Source organism: Erpetoichthys calabaricus, chromosome 9 (genome assembly GCF_900747795.2).
Source record: "Erpetoichthys calabaricus chromosome 9, fErpCal1.3, whole genome shotgun sequence".
NCBI lineage: Eukaryota > Metazoa > Chordata > Cladistia > Polypteriformes > Polypteridae > Erpetoichthys > Erpetoichthys calabaricus.
This window is the reverse complement of record NC_041402.2, coordinates 182,885,436-182,892,541: the sequence shown is the minus strand read 5'-3', so window position 1 is coordinate 182,892,541 and position 7,106 is coordinate 182,885,436. Positions and strand designations below refer to the sequence as shown.

Genomic DNA, 7,106 nt, shown 5'->3' with positions numbered 1-7,106 from the left:
TCTGAGGTCGGACAAATTCCTATCCTAGTTTAGGGTAAGAAACTCCTAAAAACCCACTTTTAAAATTGGCTTTTTCGTAGCTACGTTTTAGTTATACCCCAAATAGAATAAACATGCATTGATTTATCATATTCTTCATGAGTTTGCAACTTTTACTGATCTCTACATTTCTCATGTTTTTTTCCGTAGTGGCGTTTTGTTTTAGGACACTGTGCAGCCACCAGTGATGTTCGAATGAAGGTGGCTGCCCCAGCTGTGCACGAGACCCACTGAATTGAATCCTCAGGGACAGTCTGGAAACAATGAAGACCAACTTAAGAACATTTATATTAGGTAGAATGCCCAGTGTGGACTGGGCGGTCTTTGGGCCTTGGATTCCCTGCAGATTTTGTTTATTCTTTTTGTGTTTTCTGACCTTATCATCATACTGATTTTTACAGACTTACAGTATATTATATACAAGGACTCTACTTTTCTACGGATTATACATCTACACTATGTTTGCATCGATTTATTTTTTTTTTACTTTTTCATTCTTACCTGATTTAATTTGTATTCCTTTACTTGCAACTATTTCTTTGATGTTTTGAAAAACACTTTGAGCTACGACTTTAGTATGAAAATGTGCTACAGAAATAAATGTCGTAGGCTGAGCAGATTTTCATAGTTCTAAAATGGGACATAACGTGTTAATCAATCGAATGCGAGTCAAATATATTGCACGTACATTAAATTGAAGGGGGGAGTAACTTGGAGTTTTGTCCATATGGAGGAGCTATGTTTGCAGCACAATTTACCTTTATTAAATGACCATCCTTTTGAAAAGTGACAGCTTGTTATTTTAACTCTTATGACACGCATGACAGGACCTCAGAATTCCATGTAATTACAGTTAAGCCCAAGTCAGACTCGGGGTGATGTTAAATGATCCACTTTATAGTGTTAAGCCAAAAAAACTCTCAGGACAATATTTTGCTGCCAATTAGTTAATAACATACTGCAAATAATCAAATACAGTGGTGTGAAAAACTATTTGCCCCCTTCCTGATTTCTTATTCTTTTGCATGTTTGTCACACAAAATGTTTCTGATAATCAAACACATTTAACCATTAGTCAAATATAACACAAGTAAACACAAAATGCAGTTTGTAAATGGTGGTTTTTATTATTTAGGGAGAAAAAAAAAATCCAAACCTACATGGCCCTGTGTGAAAAAGTAATTGCCCCCTGAACCTAATAACTGGTTGGGCCACCCTTAGCAGCAATAACTGCAATCAAGCGTTTGCGATAACTTGCAATGAGTCTTTTACAGAGCTCTGGAGGAATTTTGGCCCACTCATCTTTGCAAAATTGTTGTAATTCAGCTTTATTTGAGGGTTTTCTAGCATGAACCGCCTTTTTAAGGTCATGCCATAGCATCTCAATTGGATTCAGGTCAGGACTTTGACTAGGCCACTCCAAAGTCTTCATTTTGTTTTTCTTCAGCCATTCAGAGGTGGATTTGCTGGTGTGTTTTGGGTCATTGTCCTGTTGTAGCACCCAAGATCGCTTCAGCTTGAGTTGACGAACAGATGGCCGGACATTCTCCTTCAGGATTTTTTGGTAGACAGTAGAATTCATGGTTCCATCTATCGCAGCAAGCCTTCCAGGTCCTGAAGCAGCAAAACAACCCCAGACCATCACACTACCACCACCATATTTTACTGTTGGTATGATGTTCTTTTTCTGAAATGCTGTGTTCCTTTTACGCCAGATGTAACGGGACATTTGCCTTCCAAAAAGTTCAACTTTTGTCTCATCAGTCCACAAGGTATTTTCCCAAAAGTCTTGGCAATCATTGAGATGTTTCTTAGCAAAATTGAGACGAGCCCTAATGTTCTTTTTGCTTAACAGTGGTTTGCGTCTTGGAAATCTGCCATGCAGGCCGTTTTTGCCCAGTCTCTTTCTTATGGTGGAGTCGTGAACACTGACCTTAATTGAGGCCTGCAGTTCTTTAGACGTTGTCCTGGGGTCTTTTGTGACCTCTCGGATGAGTCGTCTCTGCGCTCTTGGGGTAATTTTGGTCGGCCGGCCACTCCTGGGAAGGTTCACCACTGTTCCATGTTTTTGCCATTTATGGATAATGGCTCTCACTGTGGTTCGCTGGAGTCCCAAAGCTTTAGAAATGGCTTTATAACCTTTACCAGACTGACAGATCTCAATTACTTCTGTTCTCATTTGTTCCTGAATTTCTTTGGATCTTGGCATGATGTCTAGCTTTTGAGGTGCTTTTGGTCTACTTCTCTGTGTCAGGCAGCTCCTATTTAAGTGATTTCTTGATTGAAACAGGTGTGGCAGTAATCAGGCCTGGGGGTGGCTACGGAAATTGAACTCAGGTGTGATACACCACAGTTAGGTTATTTTTTAACAAGGGGGCAATTACTTTTTCACACAGGGCCGTGTAGGTTTGGATTTTTTTTTCTCCTTAAATAATAAAAACCACCATTTACAAACTGCATTTTGTGTTTACTTGTGTTATATTTGACTAATGGTTAAATGTGTTTGATGATCAGAAACATTTTGTGTGACAAACATGCAAAAGAATAAGAAATCAGGAAGGGGGCAAATAGTTTTTCACACCACTGTATATTTCTATAGGATTTTGCCACTCTAACTCATCAATATTCATAACTGGGGTGGAGCCTTCAACCAAAAAAACAACACCTTGTAAATGAGAAGCTATAATGCCAGTTTTAGAACAAACTGAAACTGACCCATTAGTTGAATCAAGGGATAGTAATGATAATGTGAACCGGTCATCAGACGTTGACCTGGTTTCACTGATGCATATGGAGCTGTACGAACGAACCGACATGATATGCCCCATGAATATGGTCACCAGAAGAAGGTTCAACGTGGTGAAAGTAGAAGTAGGTCAAAAAGGCAAAATGATTGAGATTGAGTAGAAAGACAAGAAAGAGGTTATTCCCCTTAAGCACTTCTCTAAATGAAGCAACTGTTGTTCGCGCCAAGGGAAAAATGGAAGCTACTAAGCCTTGTACTGTGCTAGCCTACAATAACACAATGGGTGGTTCTGGATCGTGCAGATCAGGCACTGACATTCCATTTAAATCTAGCCTCTCATGCTCAAGCAACAGAATAAATGTAATAAGTACGCAAAGAAACACGCTTTTCTATTGTCCCGACAGCAACATTGGGCTGTGCATTGGTGACGGTTTCAAAACATGTCACACAAAGGACGTGTACTAAATGCTTTTCCATTGCATTTCAAATTGGCACTAAAATTACATCCTGTATTGAAAAGCAATCCATCACTCGGTTGGTCAGGTCAGGGATCATGCACTGGTACAGTGCGTTGCTGCACCCACCACAGGTCGAAAACAGCTTGGGATCTTGGTTGGCAACCCCCAAGGCAGACACGTGGTCCAGTCCCACCCTCCAGAAATGACCCTCTATCTGCCACAGCCAGGTGTTATGTGGTCATCCCCTTGGCCTGGTCCAGCCACTCGGATTCTCGGATCCGGATCACCCTTGGGTAAATCGTGCCACATGGCCCGACACTCCCTCACATTGCTGGTAATGTGCCTCATTCAGGACTCCATGAGCAACTGCTCATTCAAACGCAAAATCAAACCAGCAGTACCCAAGGATTCTAAGAAAAGACACAAAGGAGTCCAGGCTTCATCTCAGGTCACCGGATGGCGTCCACGTCTTGCAACCATATGGGTCTTTAATTATGATACCATAAAACTGTCAAAATCAAATGTTCCTCTTGCATATGTATTACATTTCAACATGTTTTAACACGTTGGTTTGCATTTCATTTTAGCACAAATAACAGTCTATAAATGCCCCAAGTCAGACTTTTGGTGCAGTTCCCTGGAGTAATAGTGAGACACTTAATAAATACAGACACGGGTCTCAACAGCCCATGCTCAAGGCCAACGAAAAATAACGCATTATACATTACGTTTAATTTCAATTATATTGGTACGTTTTTCTGTCCATATTAACCACGGCAACCCACAGTGGAAAATATGCTAATGTTTAATTCTCTAAACATCAGAGACACCGAACGACTGATACATACGATCGGCATTCTGTAGCTGCTAATGGATAAACGCGTCGACAGCACCTACGAATGGAGTTAACGAGGAAGCGCCGAGCTGCCAGTTGACGCGTGTCTTCGCCGGCGACGCCACCGCACGCCGCGGTCTCGTGCCCTTTGTCCCGCCAGTAAAGCCCGTTGTGAGTGACGCGGGAAACCCTGTGCAGTGCGGCCCGCCATCTTGGAAAAGGCAGGCAGTCTCCTGGAGGCTTGGAAAACTTGCGAGATTCCCTTCCGAGATAGAGAGGGAGACAGGGGACGCGGCCAGAAAAAAAAAAAGAGGCAAGGAAAGACGCGCTGAACTCCCAGGTTACCCCCCTCCCCAAAAGTCACGGTAAGAACTGCAAATCCAATAAACAAATCAGTCAAACGCCGTGTTTTTAAATTGAAACCTTTACGGCCCAGTTGTGTCACCGCATCTCCCTTTGCTCAGGGCCGCGCAACCTGCAGCCTCGTCGTAGCATCGAGTCGCGCGGCACATCTCCCCCTTTTTAAAACGATGCCTACCGCTGGGGGGACCGACATGACAGTCGTTTGGGTGTGTAGAGGGGAGAAAAAAAAAAGCGCACCGAGCTGGGAGCGGAGGTTTTTATGGAGAGGGGGAGGGGGCGAAGACAACACCCAAAACGCAAAACCCATTTGCAGTTGTTAATGAGCCCGGTCGGCGTTGCGTTGTTTTTACACGGTGTCTTGAGACGGTAGGAGCGACAGACAACAAAAAGGTAGACGTTCGTTTGCGCTCATTCAGTGTGGGGTAAAATCATTGTGCAATGTCAGCGATGAGTGGGTTGTCTTTTATTCTGCCGGTGCGAACGCGTTATCCGGAAGAGACGAATCTCATGACTGCGGCGGGGCACTTCTATTCTTTCCCGTCTTGTCATTGAGAAATAAACGTGTCAACTGGCCAGTTCATGACATAAAGGTTAAGTACCGCCTGAGATCGTGAAACGAGTCGAACTGGTTGTTTTTGAACGTCTCATCTAAGTGGTTTAAGTTGCGGCCTGTAGTTGATTTCAGGTAAGCTGATAATGCTGCTTTAAAATGCCGAATCAAAGACTGCGGAAACAATGGATTTTTATTTCGCTAAAGGGACAGTTCTGGTGATGGGCCTAAGATGTGTTCTGCTAGCATCAAGATGACAATGTTTAAATAATTTTACAGCGTGTCACATCATTAAGATTGTCGGTCATTAGATCGTTAAAATAAATGTACGAACGACAAGACAGGTGTGTGTGTGTTTGTTTATGGGTGTTTAACATATTTTAGACTCGTCTTGTGCCAGGTTGCATTGCTGCATTTCAGGAATTGAAACTGTAAAAACATGGAAATGGCCGAGCTTTCAACAGAGAAATCGCGACTTGTGATATACATTATGGGGACGTGAAACAGGGCAGTAGGTGGAGGTGTGCATAACCGTCAGATTTTCGCAAATATCAGCTGTTTGATTACGAATCGTTGCTATACAATTATTTTTAAAACAATTGCGTTTGAATCGGAGTCTGTGCGTAGTGCTTTTCGTTGTAAACAGCAGAGGGTCATCGGCCCTCTTCAGTTATGTATCTGCATGCTTCCCCTTAGCCATATTATTATTAGCTTTGCACGGAGTTATCATTTTTATGCGGATAATACCCCGTTCTGATTTATTATTAAAAGTTTAAGCTCATTAGAGCATTATCAGCTTATGAATTGTCTCTGTGAATTTAAAACCTGGCTAGAGTGTAACGGTTTAAAACTGCAATAAAACTGAAGTCATGCTAAATGGCAGTAAAGCTCGGCTTAAGAGAAGGAGCTGCTTTTGAATAACTCTTAGTGATGATATCATCAGGCCATCATCATGGTGTCATTTTTGATTTCTGTCTTTCTTATTCTACCCACACAAATCACATTAAGAAACTTTATTACTTCCAACCCCATATCATATCCTGTGTTCATTCATTCCACTCCTTTACTAATGCTGAAGATGTTGCCTATGCTTTTTTTATCTGCATGGACTAGTTTAACTCCCTACTGACTGACAGGCAGGGTCATCTTAACATATAGGCACAATGGGCACTGGCTGGGGACCTCAGGATTAAAGGGGCCCACAATTTTTCTGATGGTTATGTATGTTTCTGTTTTGCTATTAAAACAGGCACCACAGTGCATTACTTTCCCCAGGGCCTATGATGCCGTTAAGGCTGCCCTGCTGACAGGTACCCCTTCTAATCTTTTATCACTTCCCCGGTTGGTTCAAAAATCCGCTGCCAGGGACCTTATACAGATTTGCAGCAAGCATGTAAGAGCCTTCCAGCTTTCCATTCACTGGCTTCCTGCATGTTAAAGGCTTGAATACAAAATTCTATTACTAACCTGTAAAACTTAAAAGTGGCAATGCACTGGACTACATCTGTAATCTACTCTGTCATTATGCTTCTGTTCACCCACTAAACTCCACTGATCCTGGCACTCTTGTTGTACCACAAACTAACCTGTGTTCAACAGGTGACAGAGGCTTCAACACTGTTTGCACTCAAACTTTGGAACAACCTCCCCAAATCCATTAGATCATGGCTGATTCAATGCATTCTAAAAATAACTTAAAACTCATTTATTCAGAAAGACATTTAACTCACCCTGTCATTCTGACCTTTCTTTCAGTATACCCTCTTTGTCCAAATGCTCAGGATGATTTTTGTTTGTATCACAGATTGCTTTTTGTTTAGGGATTTCTTGTAGTATTTGTATTATTGTATTTTAGTTGTATTTCCTGTATTTATTTAGTGTTTTATTCTGTTCTTTTTTTCTGCTTTATCTCTGTTGTTCATTTTGAATTTTTTTGAAGCACTGTGAGCATAGGAAAGGTACTATATAAATGTATTATCACAGACAAATTACATGCAAAAAATGCAGAAGAAATGTAAGTCCAATCGCACACTAAATTGATCATCTTGTTCATCTCTGAAGAGTATGTTTTCCTTGTACTCGTTATAGTTTGCTTCCATACTCTACATTTATATT

At 41.6% G+C, this 7,106-nt stretch overlaps 1 protein-coding gene across 3 annotated transcripts in view; it reads left to right on the top strand.

Moving 5' to 3' along the window:
* The first annotated feature begins 4,241 nt into the window (after positions 1-4,241).
* LOC114656927 (ras-related protein Rab-14) overlaps positions 4,242-7,106 on the top strand; it is a 31,756-nt gene continuing 28,891 nt past the window's right edge. The window contains exon 1 of one of the 3 annotated variants that reach the window (XM_028808553.2): positions 4,242-4,443. The gene's annotated coding sequence lies outside the window, so the exon portion shown is untranslated. Of the gene's footprint in view, positions 4,444-4,674; positions 4,832-4,977; positions 5,127-7,106 lie in introns of those variants that run through there. The other 2 variants (XM_028808554.2, XM_028808555.2) reach the window with 2 other exon arrangements.